Raw genomic sequence first — 17,940 nt, 5'->3', positions numbered from 1 at the left:
GCCTGGTGGGCTACAATCCATGGGGTGGCAAAAGCTGGTCATGACTTAGCGACTTAAACAACTGTATAATATACACTGTGCTAGAGTTAGAGATTTAACTATGAATAAGCTATGGTATCTGTTCTCAAGGCTTCCCAGGTAGCACTAGTGGTAAAGAATCAGCCTGCCAATGCACAGGAGTTCACTGTGTAATACAGGGAGACAGGCAGGCAACAAATATGTATAATTTATGAATATTTATAAATATTTATAAACTTGTAATATTTATAATTATGTCAAACACTCTATGAAAGGTAAACACAAAGCACAGGTCCTAGAAACCTAGGAACCTAAAGAAAAGGTCCTAACCTAATCTTGGAGATGCTACAAGGAAAATTTCCTGGAGGAAGTGATGTTTGAGCTGAAAGATAAGTAGGAGTTGCCTGGACACAGATTAGAAGTGTTCCAGGAAAAGAAAAGTAAAATGTGTAAAAGTTCATAGTCATGTGTTCAAGGAGACTCTAAGTAATTTTGGGCCAGGGCAGGGAAGAGAGTGGGAGATGAGCTGGGGACAGGACCGGGTATTGACAGCTGTTACACCAGGGGAGAACATGGTCTTTTCTTTCTTTGAGAACCCATTCTTTAGGAGCAGGTCTTTCTGAACTGACTCTAGAGAGAAGGAATTGATGATAGACAGTGGAAAGAAGGTAGACTTCTGGAGTCAGGGAATATAGGTTGGCAACTTTGACTGTCACTTGCTGGTGACTTTGGGCAAAATTACTTAGCTCTTCTAAACCTCAGGGGTTTCATCAATAAAACAAAGACTATTATATCTTCTCTAAAGAATTATTATCAAGGATTAAAAAGATAATGTCTGTACTATCCAGTATATTGCATGGTATATTGTTAAGCCTCAAGTATTTTGGAATAAACTGCTATAATCAAGATTATCCAAGCAAAGCCTTGAGTCACAAGGTTAAATAAACAGAGTAGACTCTGGTTTGTCTCTAGTTACCAAAGAGACAGTATCCTTGCTTGGACCTGTTTAGATTCTTTTGTTTGGTCTCTTTAGTTCTTTTATTTTAGTGGTAACATACATCTCACAATTTGGTGTTAATGCACTGTTTAAATAAATGAGTTGTTTGGAAGTGAATTATGATGTCCTTGGACATTTTCATTTCCTTCATGGCACAGAATTTTTGAGTTAGAAGAGTCTGTGAGTAAAAGTAAGAATTGCTCAGTTGTAACTGACTCCTTGTGACCCCATGGACTGTAGCCCACCATAATCCTCTGTCCATAGGATTCTCCAGGCAAGATTGCTGGAGTGGGTAGCCATTCCCTTCTCCAGGGGAATCCTGACCCAGCGATCAAACCCTAGTCTCCCACATTGCAGGCAGATTCTTTACCATTTGAGCCATGAGGGAACTCATTTATAGAAGATGGGAATAGAAGCATGGGCTAACAGCAAACAAATGAAACAGCTACCATCAGGGAAATGGATAAATAAACCAATTATCTCCATACTAAGAAATACTATGCAGGAGTGAACAGGAATGAGATAGCTCTCTAGGTACTTATATACCTAGGTCTCCAAGTGTGTGTGTGTGTGTGTGTGTGTGTCTCAGTCATGTCCAACTCTTTGTGACCCTTTGAACTGTGGTCCATCAGGCTTCCCTGTCCCTGGGATTTTCCAGGCAAGAATACTGGTGCAGGTTGCCATTTCCTCCTCCAAGTCATCTTCCTGACCCAGGGATCCAACCTTCATCTCCTGCATTGCAGGCAGATTCTTTACTGCTGAGCCACTGGGAAAATCAAAGCTCTCTAAGACCTATTGTTAAAGGAAAAAACAAGCTGCACAAAGATGCCATTATTTTTTATAGAAAAGTATACACATGAACATATATATATATAAGCACTATTATATGATTTCTAAGGTTAATGCGTAGTGTTTAAATGCATAGAAAAACTCTGGCAGGAGGTACACTGCAATGGTAAGAGTGGTTATATATGACGACATGAGCAGGGAAGAAGGCTGCTAACCCAAGGAAACTTACTGCAAAGACTGAAAATAAAACTCCTTGTACATTATCAGTACTCCCATTTATTAGTTTTCTTTTCCCTATCCCAAGTCCAGTGGCTTTTTCTGTCTTTCTCTAAAAAAACCTTTTTGAAAAACAGATTAGGATCGGAGAAGAAAGTGGCAACCACTCTACTACTCTTGCCTAGAAAATCCCATGGACAGAGGAGCCTTGTGGGCTACAGTCCATGGGGTGGCAAAGAGCTGGACATGGCTGAATGACTGAACAACAAAAAGTACCAAGTGTACCGTCCTAACTAGCTAGCTGATCATGTAGAAGTTGTGTCAAAGCCACAGGGAATCTGTGCGTTAGATCTCCTTCAGTTAGCAACCTTTACTGAATCCCGTGTATGTTTGTTAAAAAAAATAAAATTGAAAACCTTTGAATAAAGCAAACAAAAAAACAGATTGGGGGGAGTCCCCTGGTGGTCCACTGGTTCAGACGCGATGCTTTCATTGCCTTGGGCTCCAGGTTCAGTCCCTGGTTGGGAAACTAAATCCCCACAGGCCACGTGGTGAGGCAGCGGAACAACAAACAGAAGCAAAACAAAAAGCTGCAACAGATTACAAAACCGAGGTATTCGAGTCACTTCTTTAAGGTCGCATAGCTGGTTAATGGGAGAGCAAGGGCTGCATCCAGGTCTGTTACATCACAACACATCAGCCTTAACTCTACTGGGGAGCTGGGTTACATTGTGTAACATGGTTGTTTCCACTAGTGGCTCCAATGTTCAGATTCCATGTGGCAGGGTTTTCTGACAGATTTGTGATGAGAGCGATATGTTCTGGGCTTGGCCAGCTGTTGGACCAGGAAAACTGAGGAAGGCCAGTCAGGGAGTGTTGAGCAGACCTGCAGAGTTATGTCCAGCATAATTTTGTTCTTTTGACTTGACTAGCTGTCAAGGAAGTCTAGCAGAAAATATCAGGGACCTAGCTACAAGGAGAACATTGATAGCAGGCAAAGAATCAGTTAACAGAAGAGGGAATGGGGACAAAAACAGACCTGACATTCTTTTTGGTTACCTAGAATCTGAATCTCCTTCCTGTGCGCTCAGTCGCTCAGATGCATCCAACTCCGCAGTCCCTCTGACTGTAGCCTGCTAGGCTCCTCTGTCCATGAAGTTTTCCAGGCAAGAGCACTGGAGTGGGTTGCCGTTTCCTGCTCCAGGGGATCTTCCTGACCCAGGGATAAACGCAAGTCTCTTGTGTCTCCGGCTTTTGCAAGCAGGTTCTTTACCACTAGCACCACCTGGGGAGCCCTGAACCTCTTTATATGTTTGGGTAATTTTTATAATTTGTGAGGCAAAGTTTGCCACCCGCTATACTAGTTGAAAATGACATTGCTTCCCTGTTGCCCCTGTAGCTCAGTACAGTCAGGTGGCCTAGGCTCCAGCAATCAGAAGTACCTTCCTCGTCACGGTCCACTTTGCTTAGAACTATGAGGATTCCCTTCTGGCACATAGAGAGTTATCCACAAAGGGCTTTTACCATTAATTTTAGCTAAAGACCTATATTTTAATTTTAACTAAAACAAATTTTAACTATCACAGACTCCAGGTGGGCTTATGGCTATTATCTTGTTGAGTCCGAAACAAAGGGGATTTTGTTTTCTGAAGTCATTGCACGAGAGCAAAATGCTGTATCAGACTCTAGGTCAGGGGACTGTGCAGTGTTATTCTAAGCACTCCAATGGTCTCAACCCAGATGGTCCAGCCCAGATGGAATCACACCACAGTTGGTTGTTTCCTCCAGGAAAGAGGGTGCACGTCTTGAGATCCTCCATGTATGTATTTGGACCCCAGTGGTTAGTTTTCTGGGAAGAACTCATGACTAGGTAGCTTTCCTTATATTCTTCTTCTCTACCCTGACCCTTTTTGTGCTTTATAACTGCTGTTTGTCCAGATGCCTCGAGACTCTGCTCTCTGGACTTGAGCATAAGAATTCGCTTCAGTGTCTACCTGAGATTACAGACTAACTTCCTATATTTCAGTCATTATTAAGCATCCCAACCACTTGTAACATTCTAGAAAAAAAGGACACACATGTCTCAGACACCTCAGAGGTGTCAGAGCCTCTCAGACTTACCTGTCTCTTGTTTTAATACCAGCTGTTCTATATGGGCTCCTGCTGACAGCGCCTCACACTGGGCTGCACCACGTGCCTCTCATCTCCAGCCCCAGGGAGGTGTTAATTAAGAGCGCTACAGGATTCTGCTGGTAAAGCCCTGAAGTGCAAGAAGTGGGTGCCCCACGAGGCAATTTTTGCAGAAGGAGACAGCTAATAGATAGTCTCATCTCTCTTTCTCCCTCCGGATGGTCCCTTTTGGGATGCTGTGTATGCGACTTCCGGAAGGATGGTCCTGTGGCTCTGAACAGTCAGTCTCACTTGACAGCTGCCAGTTTGGTATTGTGGTCCTATATTGGCTCCTCCTTTTCTGCTTCAAGCCTCTTGTTCCCCAAGCTGGAAATGCACTCCCTAATCAAGGAGAAGTATTCTAAGCTCCTTGCCTCCAGCTCTGCTGTCTGGGTAACACAGGCAGAGACACCACCACAGGATCCATGGACAAAACTATACCGATTTCACCACCAATTTTGGTTTTTCTCACCTAGGGACACTTTTCTGGCTTTCCACTCAGTTGTATCCTAAATGTAAGACTGAAAAAATTACTTAATTTCTCTGAGTCTCCTATTCTTCAAGGTAATATGGAGATAACAATAATGGTTATCTCATGAAGAGTTGGAGGAATTAAAATTTTTAAATGATTGTAATTAAAATTTTAAAATGTATCACTGAGTACAGTGCCTGGACTATAGCGAGTGCTCAATAAATGTCAGTTGTTACTGCTATAAAAATCCGTCCTATTTGCAACATGATGGGGCTCTAGGGGAGATGGAAAAAGAAAAGGAGGTTCATTTACAGATCTTTTAGCAAGGTTGGAAAGATATATTGGCATACCTCTGAGCACACATAATGATATTACTCAATAAAGCCTCAAGATTCTATTGCATTGTCCAAAAAAAAAAAAAAATTGTTTAGAAATGGGGCTAAAACTCCTTCCAGAGTTAGACTTTTGCAGCCACAATAAAAGTGATCATTTTGAGCATTTGAGCATTTTCAAGGGATTAGTCAATTTAGACTGAATTAAGACCCCAGTTGTTTCAGGCTTTGACATTTTCATCTGTGGCTTCCCGTTCAAGGGGCTGGCACAGCCGAAGGATGGCCAGGCTTCTCCCATCTGAAGCTCTCTTCGTTAATTTTGTGCTGTGCCTTGGGTTTCTGATAGTATACAGCTTGCTTCTCACATCTTGCCATCCTTTGATTCCAGAGTTTTAGTTGTGTTGTTTTGGGGTTTTACTTGCTGATGAAGAGATTTTTGTGAATTTAATTTTCTTTAGTCTCTGGCTGCTGACTTTGGTGTTTATAATGTTCACAGGCAACTAGATCAATGACAACCTTTTTTTTTTTTTTTTGGCTGGGTGTAGATTTTCACAGTAGCGGGAAGTCAGAAGTGATTTGTAGGTTACTAAATCTTGGGCTTTGTTTAACATATAACTTTTATGGCCAGTGAGAATGAATAAGGTCCTAATATTTCAGAACTTCATATAGAAGTAAGCCAGAATGAAAAATTACACTGTCCACCCACCAAACCTAGCAATTGCATAATGTACTTTCTCAGAAAACATAATCCTGATCCCTATTCCAGCGTCATTTTGCCCTCCAAGTCTGGAATGAACTTTTGGTGCTCGTTTTCCTTTGGTAAAGCAGCAAATATAGTGTCCCTCACACTACACCCAGATGTGCAGAGCAGATGCGGTTTCCTTGCGTGCGTGCATGCTCACTCACTGTCGTGTCTGACTCTTTGCAACCCAACGGACTGTAGCCCACCAGGCTCCACCGTCCATGGGATTTTCCAGGCAAGAATAGCAGAGTGGGTTGCCATTTCCTACTCCAGGGGACCTTCCTGACCCAGGGATTGAACCTGCATCTCCTGCAATGCCGATTCTTTACCACTGAGCCACCAGGGAAGCCCTGAGCACTTCTTAACTGATATTCTCTCTCTGATGGTCTCTCAGCTTTGGAGATGATGGAAAATTAAAAACCAAATTTTGGCCTAAATATGGAACCTTAGTCTGGTCCACTCTTTTGAAATCTCTTTAGGGAATTCCATTTCTGGTCAGTTAGCCCCAATAAATACTGAATGCTTTGCTGCTCCTGTTGTTCCACTCCAAGATGGTGTCTGCCTGTACAGAATAATATAGGTGTAATTCAACTGGTAAGACGGGGGGCCTCAGCTCTCCTGTGGTCTCAGAATCCTCCTGTTAGATGTACAGGAGCTAGGAAGGGATGCCTCTCATGTGGCACTCATCAAGGGGCCACTGGCCTCACTTTTCTGCAAGTCTTCCCAGCAGCCTCTGCATCATAACCTCAGGACTTTACTGGATTGTCCCCTCAGCCAGTACTCAGAGCGTGCCCCTTTGAGACTAACAGATACTTCAGAGTTCTTCAGGAAAGGGATATTGGGAACTCTGTCTCCAACCCCAGATGGTAGACCTAAGGCTCACTGCTCAGATGCCCCTTCAAGAAAAGATTTGCTGCCTTGGCGGCTGAGAGAGTGGTCAGCACATAGTGTCTGGGCTTACAGCTCCTTCAGGATCTCCTTCAGTCATAAAAAGGCATCTCAGCCAAGGTCATGCCCGTCCCAGGGAAATCCTAAGTGAGGTGGGGTGTAAAGACCTGAGCAATTCAGCAGACTGCAAAACAATGCTAGAGTTTCCCTTTGGGTTAGCTGAGGCTTTGTTGAGTCTCATCATAACCTCATCAATTTCTCTTTCTGTCCAATACTGCTTCCCCCTTTCTCACAAGTACTGATACCTAAAAACATCTTGCGCCCCCAAAACTCTGTCTCAGCATCTATTTCCAGAGAAGCCAACTCACAACACTCATCCTTTCGTTTGTCATCTGTCACTACCTTCAATGCCATTTTTTTTCCAACATAGAAATTAGCTTGTGTAGGGTTTTTCCAAAGGCTTTCTTTAAAAGACTGGCTTTCAAATTCAGTATCATGCTACATATCCAAAAAGCCCATTTTGGACACCAGAAACTATATACTAGGTCTTTCTTTCTCTCTGCATATCTATATAACAGTCTGAATTCCTCCCATGTTTTTCTCATAGGTTCACGGCCTGGTCCTTAAGAAAACTTTTCATTCTAATCTTGTTCAGTTACTAAGTTGTGTCTGCCTCTTTGTGACCGCATGGGCTCCAGTACTCCGGGCTTCCCTGTCCTTCACCATCTCCTGGAGTTTGCTCAGACTCGTATCCATTGAGTTGATGATGCCACCCAACCATCTCATCGTCTGTTGCCCCCTTGTTCTCCTGCCCTCAGCTATCTTTCCCAGCATCAGGGTCTTTTCCAGTGATTTCTCTCTTTGCATCAGGTGTCTGAAGTATTGAAGCTTCAGCTTGAGCATCAATACCTCCAATAAATATTCGGGGTTGATTTCCTTTAGGATTGACGACTTTGATCTCCTTGCTGTCCAAGGGGCTCTCAAGAGTCTTCTCCAGAACCACAGTTCAAAAGTATCAGTTCTTTGGCACTCAACCTTCTTTATGGTCCAACTCTCAGATCCATACATAACTACAGGAAAACCATAGCATTCTAATTTTAGTAGGGATTATAATCAATTCTTCGTGTGAAGACAGCTATACACTGATGTTTAAGTATCCTCACAGGCTCTTACATGAGGCAAGATATGCAAAGGAACTGGACTCCCTGTCTTCTATGCCTTCTCTGTTCTAACCCAGGAGACCCAACCCACCAGGCAGCAGAAGAAAATATACTACATTTTAGAACAATCCAGTGATATCTGTGTGACCTATGGTTTAATTTCTATAATCTCTGCTTGGATGCCTCAGGAAATTTTCCAGTCATTCAGAGTTTTGCTTTTTTTCTTCTGCTCTTTCCAAGCTGGTACAAAGGGAAAAGGGTCTACAGACTAACATTTAGCTGTGAGGAAAGATAGTTGGAAAGCCCTGGCTAGTCACTGCTGTGCAGTTTCTGATTCAGGTTGCTCCTTGGCCTGGTGGTCACTGAGGTGTAGCTCGAATTTTCACAGTTCGTAAGAAGGCATACCAGCACCCACCCGGGTGCTCAGTGGTGAACAATCTGCCTGCCAATGCAGGAGACACAGGTTCGATTCCTGGGTTGGGAAGATCCCCTGGAGAAGAGAATTGGCTACCCACTCTAGTATTCTTGTCTGGAGAATCCACTGGAGGGACGAGCCTGGAGTGCTACAGCCCATGGGGTCTCAAAGAGTGGGACATGACTAAAGCGACTAAGTAAGCGTGTACATACCAGCATCCCTACCAGAATCTGTATTTTCTGTTACCAGTTCCTAGAAGGAGACTTGCTGCTCTTCACTCTAACCTAGGCTTCTGCTGATCTGTGGCCTCTTTAGTGCTCCTGATTACTTTCCTGCATGCATTTGCCGCCTGTGAGCTCCAGGGAACCAGGAGTGCAGCTAAGCCCCACTGACCTGGTGTTCTCTTACCACCACCTCCATGATCTTGCTCCCATACCATGTGGATGTAACACTTAGTCCTAAGCTAGGCTTCTCCCAGATGCCTGCAGCCTTCCCACATTATACCCAGACCAGAAAAGCTAGCCATAAACCTTGATGTTTCCAGATGCTTCCTAAATTCTCTGTGTGTTTCTGAAAATGCTTCCTTCTACTAACTTTCTTGAGGTGGCTTCTGGTGCTCCCAGTCCTAAGCAGAAAGGGCTACTAGAAGGACTCTGCCAGTTGACTTCCTTAATCTACTTCTGCAATGTTCTGACTGTAATTCCTACTTCCTCTCTGCTCTGTTCTCATGACAGTCTAGACAGAAAGCCAGCCAAGAGAGACTTCAGGAGTCTTTGCCCTACTCAAGGAAATACGTTTAGAAATTCAGGCTCAATTTTCAGGATGCTAATAAAGGTAAAAGAAAATTTTAAGTCATTTCTTCCTTGGCAAAATGAGGCTTTTGAAACTTGCTTTGCTTTGATCTCAAGCAAATGTATTAGCCATTATCTCTTTGATTTAACAGGTATCTATCCTTCTCCTGAAGCATTTGAACTCCCTTTTTCCAATGGTGATAAGTTGCCAGTTGACAAGATTTATGACATGAAGATGTATCTGAATATAATTCAAAAGCATATGTATAATAATAATTTGATAGCTATTACCTAAGACTCAGTGATTGTGCTCTGCATACATTATCTCATTTAATTTTTATAATAACCTGTGGTAAAAGTGTTATTATCCTAATTTTGAAAATGATAAATGAGGCCCTGGAGGGCTAAGCCACTTGCCTAAGGTCAGGTACCTAATAAAAGGTGAACCAGAATTCGAATTCAGGTCTGAGTGATTCTAAACCTCTTGCTCTAACCACCTCCACTAGGAAAGATTTGGCTACAAAGCAGAATTTTGATCACACAGAGCTATCATTTATGGTTTAACATTTCTATAGTGAGAAAGAGCTGGGCATAGTGTTTGAGAACCAGGCTTTGAATTTGGGCTGTGTTCCTCTGCTCCGTCATCTGTAAAATGGAGATGATCTTACCCCTAACCCACAAGATCACTGTGAGGTTTAAATGAGTTAATACATGACAAGCAAACGTGCTTGGTACCTAGGAAACTTTAATATCTGCTAGCTATTGTTGTCGTGAAATCCTCAGGATAATATTGGCTTTATGATAGCCTGAAGATTTAAAAATCAGAGGTGAAAAAGGTGTTTTTAATTTCTGGCATTCATAAATATTTCAATTGTGTTCCTGTTGTTCTTTGTCCCTCTTTTTTCTTAGAAATTAGCTTCTATTCAGCTGTAGGAAGGAAAATTCTTCTGTGAATGTTTAGGGAGAATTGAAGCTTTGAGTGTTATCACCCTGTCAGATGTAACACTGATTGTTTTTAACCATTTTAACTTAAGAAATGATTGCTTTAGTGAAACTTTACCATGTGTTGAGGTTGTTAGTATTATTACTATATCATTATTATTGATAGCTTGGTTTTGCAGAGAGCCAAGGAAAAGGTAGAGGCCTGGGCTTTGCAGACAGATATATCCTAGTGTGAATCCGGTTTCTAATGTATCCGAGGAAAGTAATTTAATTACTGAAACTTGGTTTTTGTCATTTATACTTATCTCCCTAATACAATTGATATCAGATTAAATGATATATGCTTCAAATGCCTAAATATTTACTGACACTATAAGAGTTCAGGGAAAGCTATTTCACTTTCTTACTCCTGCTTTCTATATTTACACTTACATTACACTTACGTATGCTTACACTTACGTTTTCCTTACAAAGGTGGCCAAATGAATTTGTGGGGGATATTTTTTATTTTTGTAGATCTTTATTACATAGTAAATATTATGGGTTACATTATGTTTTCATATTCCTGTCTATTATGAGTTAACCAAATTTCTATGTTGATGTTCCATACCTCAGAATGTGAACAAAAAAAAAGATAGTGCCAAGTTGTGTCCAACTCTTGTGATCCCATGAACTGTAGCCTGCCAGGCTCCTCTGTCCATATGATTCTCTAGGCAAGAATGCTAGAGTGGGTTGCCATTTCCTTCTCCAGGGGAACTTTCCGAACTAGGAACTAAACCCAGGTCTCCCACGTCGGAGGCAGATGCTTTACCGACTGAGCTATGCGGGAAGCCCCTCAGAATGTGAACCTGTTTGGAAAGAGTTATTGCAAATGTACTTACAGCAGCCCTCCTCCCCCATTATCCATAGTTTCACTTGCCGCACCTTCAGTTTTCCATGATAAACCATGGTCCAAAATTATTAAATAGAAAATGTCAGAAATAACTCACAAGTTTCAAATTGCATATTGTTCTGAATGGAATGATGAACTCACACACCATCTTACTCAGTCCTGCCCTGGACATAAATCACCCTTTGTCCACCACATCGTGCCCAGTAGCCACGTAGCAACTGTCTGGGTTACAAGACTGACTGTCATGGTATCACGGTGCTTGTGTTCAGCCCTGATTTTATTTAATGCTGGCTCCAAAGCACAGGTGAAGTGCTACCGGCAATTCGGATATGCCAAAGAGAAGCCATAAAGTGCTTCCTTTAAGTGAAAAGGAGAAAGTTCTTGACTTTATAAGAAAAATTTCATATGCTGAGGTTGCTAAGGTCTATCGTAAGAACAAATCATGAAGAAGGAAAAAGAAAATCATAGTTTTGTTGTCATCCCTCAGACTGCAAAAGTTATGGCCATCGTGCCATAAGTGATTAGTTAAAATGGAAAAGACACTAAATTTGCGTAAGATATTTTGAGAGAGAGAACAAGAAAGGTAGCAGGAGCCAGAGCACATTCACGTAACTTTTATTACAGTTTATTGTTATAGTTGTTCGAGTCCATTATTTGCTATTGTTCATCTTTTGCTGTGCTTAATTTGTAAACTTTGTCTTAGGTATGTATGCATAAGAAAAAACATGGTATATACAGCGGTCAGTGCTCTGTGCATTTTCAGGCCTTCACTGGCAGTCTTGGATTGTATCTCCCGATAAGATAATAAGGGTGCAGTGGGGTGGGCTTCTAATCCAGTATGACAAGTGTCCTTATAGAAAGGAAAAATCTGAACACAGACATGCTCACAGGGAGAACACCATGTGGAAATTAATCCAGAGATTGGGGTGATGCTTCTGCAAGCCAAGGAATGCCAAAGATTGCCAGCAAACCACCAGAGGCTAGGCAGAAGCTCAGAACAGATTCTCTCTAACAGCCCCCAGAAAGGCTAAACCCTACTAACACCTCGATTTGGGATTTCTAGCTTCCAGGACTATGAGACGTAAGTTTCTGTTCTTTAAGCCATCTAGTTTTTTGGCATTTTAACACTGTAATCCCAGCAAACTAATATAGAAAAGAATGAGAACTAAAGCTTTCTCTGAAATGTTTAGTTGGGAGATTCGTTTTACTTATTTATTAACTTTTTATTTTGTATTGGGATATAGCCAATTAGCACTGTTGTAATAGTTTCAAATGAACAGCAAAGGAACTCAGCTATTCATATACTTGTATCCATTCTCCCCCAAACTCCCCTCCTATCTAGGCTGCCACATAACATTGAGGAGAGTTCCCTGTGCTATACAGTAGGACCTTTTTGGTTATCCATTGTAAATGTAGTAGTGCGTACATGTCCATTTCAAACTTCCTAACTATCCCTTCCCCCCATTCTTCCCCCAACCCCAGCAACCGTAAGTTCATTCTCTAAGTCTTCTAGCTTGGAAGCTTTAGATTTTACACTTATTAAACTTTCACTTATTTAAAAATTAAATTCTTCAATCAAAATCAAGGGAAGTCAACAGCTTATCCATAGACATTACCTAAAATCAACAATATAAAGGAAAATAAATCCTTTATGAGACTTCATAGAACAATACTATAAAAATTCAATAGTTAACATTTTCATATGGCTTCTGATGCAACTTTTACCAATTCTGCATTAAAACAATTAGAAGCAATACAGAAAAAAATATGAAAATAATACTAAAATCTAAGACTGACAGCCAATGTTCGCCAAAATCAAGTATAGACACAAACCACAAGTTGATGGAACTAGACTGAGAATCTATTTTCAATGGTCTATAAATACATTCCTTTCTGACACAGAGGAAGCTGTTGGACTGAACAGAAGTGAGAAGACACTTCATTTCCCCCTCTCACCCCTCGCCCATGCCCGTCTCTGGGCTGTTCTACTCAGGGTCTTTACCCATAAGTAAAATGTATGGCCACAGGCTACGGCTTTTAACACATCCAGATCAGTATGCACCATTCACTCACGCAAAGTGATGTCTAATTTTCCACATTCATTTAGAAACTCAATTTCTTGAATGTATTAAATGAGAGGAAAAAATAGTGGTGTATTAATACACACTTGGAGGTGGGATTTTTATAAAGTGTTTGTGGAAGAGCTGTTGACAGCGATTTTAGTTCTCTTCTCTTCGGCACATAGTAGGATCACATTATCTCACCCTCTTTGGAGTGCTGCTTTCTTGGTTGATGAGATGTAAGCTGAGGTGATGTGTACCACTTTGGGCAGGAGCTAAAAAGCCTGTTTATGGTTCACCATGTTCTCCTCCCTCTGCCATGAGGCTGAAAGAAACTCAGGTCAAGAAAGAACACTCATCAGCTTGGGTTCCTGAGTAAGTTTAATGATAAGCAGTGTTCAGTGACCTGCGCTAGATGTATAGGATGAGTTAGGAGAAAAAAGCTTTCTTGTATTAAACCACTGAGGTTTTATGGCTGATCTTTACTGCAATATAACCTAGCCTAGACTGTGGTGCAGGTGAAGGAAAAGACAGGAAGAGCCCTTTAACAGTCATTCTGGGCATTGTTATTTTTCATGAACCTCATAGAAGAAGAAAATTCTCATTCTACTTCCTATTCCAAATTATATCCAGCCACATTGCTCATCACATCCCAGCAGAGGCTTTGCAATGAGATTAGCCAACTGAAGTATTCCAAGAATAAAATACCAGTATAGAGATGCCCAATATTGCTATATAAACTAACATTCCATTGCAAATTCCTGGGGAGAAGTTTAAGTCTAATGGTTAAAATTCTTTGCATATTAGAATCCAAAGATATAAAAATATCTAAAGGACTTTAAGTCTGAAATCAGATTCTCTTGTTCTTATGAGTTAAAGTTCAAAAAAAATTAAATTATGCTCTAATTTTGTATTCTGCTCAGTCTACCATTTGCAATGCCAAGAAAGAATCGATGTTCACTGGTTTGCTGCAGCCTCAGCTGTATTTCTTGGGATGGGAATGTTTCTTTCAGGGCCTCAGAAGCTAAAGAAGCCTTTTGGGGAACCACTTTATCATGAGCCTCTTGAAGAGTTAACAGAATATCCTAGATTGACACAGAATCTCCCCAAACCCCCACTGAAGAAATAAGAAAGTAATCACCTAGTACGCAAAGTCATTATTCCAGAAAAAAGAAAAATCTCAAGATCTCAAAATTTGATATTCACAAAGCTCATAGCAGACTCGCAGCAATATCGTCTAAGGTGGAATAAGCCTTAGAAGGAAACTCGATCTCAGTCTCACCAGAATGCCAGTCAGTCAGATTTGGTTATCTATTACCGGTATAAATACATAGCACATCTGCTGGAATTAGAGATAGAGGTGAATGGTGAAATTTAACTATGCAAACTGTCTCCTATCTCAGAGAATGGCATTTGAGATAATTCTGTGTTCTTACCTTCATAACTGATAAAATTTGCCATTTTGCCTATTCAAAGCCTCTCAATGCTCACACATCTGGTACCCAGATACCATAAGGAGAGTAGGTCCCACCTAGACAGGCCTTGCACTGTCTTTTGGGAGGGAGTGCTTTCAGCCCAATATGCCAGGGGCTGTTCCCACTGCCTCTTGCCATGAAGTTAACTAGGTCTGTGAACTATAGCTCCCTGGGAAGGTTTTCCCTCTCCTCATGTTTGTTTAAATGTTCTTTTTTCCCTCTATAATCTAATTCTTCACTCAGTTAGCCCCACTTACCAGGACTTTTGCAGCCTACTAGCACCTTTAGTTATCCTGCTAAGCCTTCCTCAGCACATTAGGGCCAGGGCTGTGTAGTTAAAAGTCAAGCAGCTAAGCCATTCATCCTCCTTTGCAATAAATGCAGCCAAGTGTTATCTTCTATATAAAGATATTATGCTTATCAATTAATAACCTACAACATCCTTAAAAAAGGGCAGAAAATATAGAAAATTCCTAGAAGAACAAATAAATGGCTAGAAAGCATATTAAAATGTTTTTTCTCATACCATGTATATAGTAACAAAAATGTAATAAAATTCCTATACATTTAGAAATATTAAGAAAATTTATTTTCAGTGTTGAGGAATGTGAGCATGCAAAATACTGTAAATTGGTATGAATACATGGGTGAAAGAAGCGAATAACTGAATAAACGTATAGAAGCTTACCCAAAGCTTTTCGACAATATATGTCATCAAATGTTTTAAAAGTGTTATCCCACACTAAAAGTGTTTTAAAAGTGCTGCATGTGTTATCTCAGTAATTCAGCTTCTAGGAATCTATCTGTTACTGTTGTTCAGTTACTAAGAGTCGTATCTGACTCTTTGTGACTCCATGGACTGCAGCACATCAGGCTTCCTGTCTGTCCCTGATTCCCGGAGCTTGCTCAAATTCAAGTCCATTGAGTCAGTGATGCTGTCTATCTCATCTTCTGCTGCCCTCTTCTTTTGCTTTCCATGTTTCTCAGCATCGGGGTCTTTTCCAATGAGTCAGCTCTTCTCATCAGGTGGCCCAAGAAGTGGAGCTTCAGCTTTAGCATCAGTCATTCCAATGAATATTGAGGACTGATTTCCTTTAGGATAAAAAAGGGAAGATAAAAATTATATGTTTAATATGACCCTCACAAATATACATAGAAAATATACTAAAAAGGAAATACACCAAAATGTAAAAAATGTTTACATCTGGTTAATAGCATTATGGGAAATTTAAAGTATTATTTTCAATATGCTTTTTATATTTTGTATTGACTGATAATGAATATTTATGCACGTGTGATAAGTCGCTTCAGTCGTGTTTGACTCCTTGCGACCCTATGGACTGTAGCCTGCCAGTCTCCTCTCCCATGGGATTCTCCAGGAAAGAATGCTGGAGTGGGTTGCCATTCCCTTCTCCAGAGGATCTTCCCGACCCAGGGATCGAAACCGGGTCTCATGTCTCCTGCATTGGCAGGCGGGTTCTTTACTACTAGAACTACCTGGGAAGCCCAGTGAATATTTATAACCAGAAAGAAATGCAGAACATGGTTTTTAATTAAAAATTAAAATAAAACTTGGCTCTGCTTTTTACTTTGTAGTCTGAAAAAGAGACTTAAAAAATATATATTTAATTACATTCCCACCAACAGTGCAAGCTTTTATTGCTATTGTTTAGTTGCTAGGTAGTGTCCGACTCTTTTGAGACCCCATGGGCTGTTGCCCTTCAGGCTCCTCTGTCCATGGGATTTCCTAGGCAAAAATACTGGAGTGGATTGCCACTTCCTATTCCAGGGAATCTTCTCAACCCAGGGATAGAACCCACATCTCCTGCAAGTTTCCTACATTGCAGGGGATTCTTCACCGCTGAGCTACCAGGAAAGCCAACAGTATAAGAGGGTTCCTTTTTCTCCACACCCTCTCCAGCATTTATTGTTTGTAGATTTTTCTGATAGCCATTCTAACCAGTGTTAAATGACACCCCATTTTAGTTTTGATTTGTATTTCCCTAATAATTAGTGATGTTTTTATTAGCATCTTTTCATGTGTTTATTTGTCTTCTTTGGGGAAATACCTATTCAGGTCTTCTGCCCATTTTTTGATTAGGCTGTTTGTGTTTTTTTGACATTGAGTCGCATGAGCTGTTTGTATATTTTGGAGATTAATCTCTTCTCAGTTGTTTCATTAACAATATTTTCTCTCGTTCTGAGGATTGTCTTTTCATCTTGTTTATGGTTTCCTTCGTTATGCAAAGTCTTTTAAGTTTAATTAGGTCCTATTTGTTTATTTTTGGTTTTAGTATGGATACACAATGGAATATTACTCAACTACAAAGTGAAAGTGAAGTCACTCAGTCGTGTCCAACTCTTTGCGACCCTATGGTCTGAAGTCCACCAGGCTCCTCTGTCCATGGGATTTTCCAGGCAAGAATATTGGAGTGGATTGCCATTTCCTTCTCCAGGGGAATCTTCCCGACCCGGGGATTGAATCCGGATCGCCTGTGTTGTAGGCAGATGCTTTACAGTCTGAACCAGCAGGGAAGTTACTCACCAGGAGTGAAATAATGTCATTTGCAGACACATGGATGGACCTAGAGACTGTCAAAGAGAGTGAAGTAAGTCAAAAAGAGAAAAACAAATATCATACATTGACACATACATGTGGAATCTAGGGAGAAAATGGTATAGATGATATTATTTGCAAAGCAGAAATAGAGACACAGACATAGAGAACAAATGTATGGACACCAAGGCGGGAAGGGAGGAGGGCATGGCATATATACACTATATACATTTGCATTTCCCTAATAATTAGTGATGTTTTTATTAGCATCTTTTCATGTGTTTTGTTGTCTTCTTTGGGGAAATATCTATTTAGGTCTTCTGCCCATTTTTTGATTAGGTTTTTTTTTGACATTGATTTGCATGAGCTGTTTGTATATTTTGGAGATTAATCCATTGTCTGACATATATACATATATTGACATATATACACTTCTATGTATAAAATAGATAAATAATGAGAACTTACTGTATAGCACCAGGAACTCTACTTGGAGTTCTGTGATGATCCAAATGGGAAAGAAATCCAAAAAAAAAGAGGAAATATATGTATATGTATGGCTGATTCACTTTGCTGTACGGCAGAAACTGATATAGCAGTGTAAAGCAACTGTATTCCAATTTTAAAAAGAAAATACATAATTAGTCAAAGTGAAAAAGAATAGGATCAATACATACTTCTTCCTTTTCTCTTTGCTCATCTCTCTGCCTCTCATCATGCATTTTCTCTGCCATTTTCTCACTCCCTATGTTTTACATAGCAGTAAAATATAGACAGAAGATGAATAAGCCTTCTACAGAATATAATTTTATTGGTTCCAAAGATACTTGGGGTTAATTCATTCATAAAATACCACTGCAGGTTATGACAAGAACTCAAAGAGACCACAATGCTAATGGATAATGGAAGGCCTTCTAGCATACAAAATATCCCTTCCCCCTTAGCTAACATTTTTGAAACCAGCAACAGGGTAACCTATTACAAGGCTTTCTCTGTGTTAAACTAGAGAGTGTAAAATTCCAGGT

The sequence above is a fragment of the Ovis aries genome, chromosome 3 (genome assembly GCF_016772045.2).
Source record: "Ovis aries strain OAR_USU_Benz2616 breed Rambouillet chromosome 3, ARS-UI_Ramb_v3.0, whole genome shotgun sequence".
Classification (NCBI taxonomy): Eukaryota; Metazoa; Chordata; class Mammalia; order Artiodactyla; family Bovidae; genus Ovis; species Ovis aries.
The sequence above is the reverse complement of the archived record's forward strand: the minus strand, read 5'-3'. Positions refer to the sequence as shown.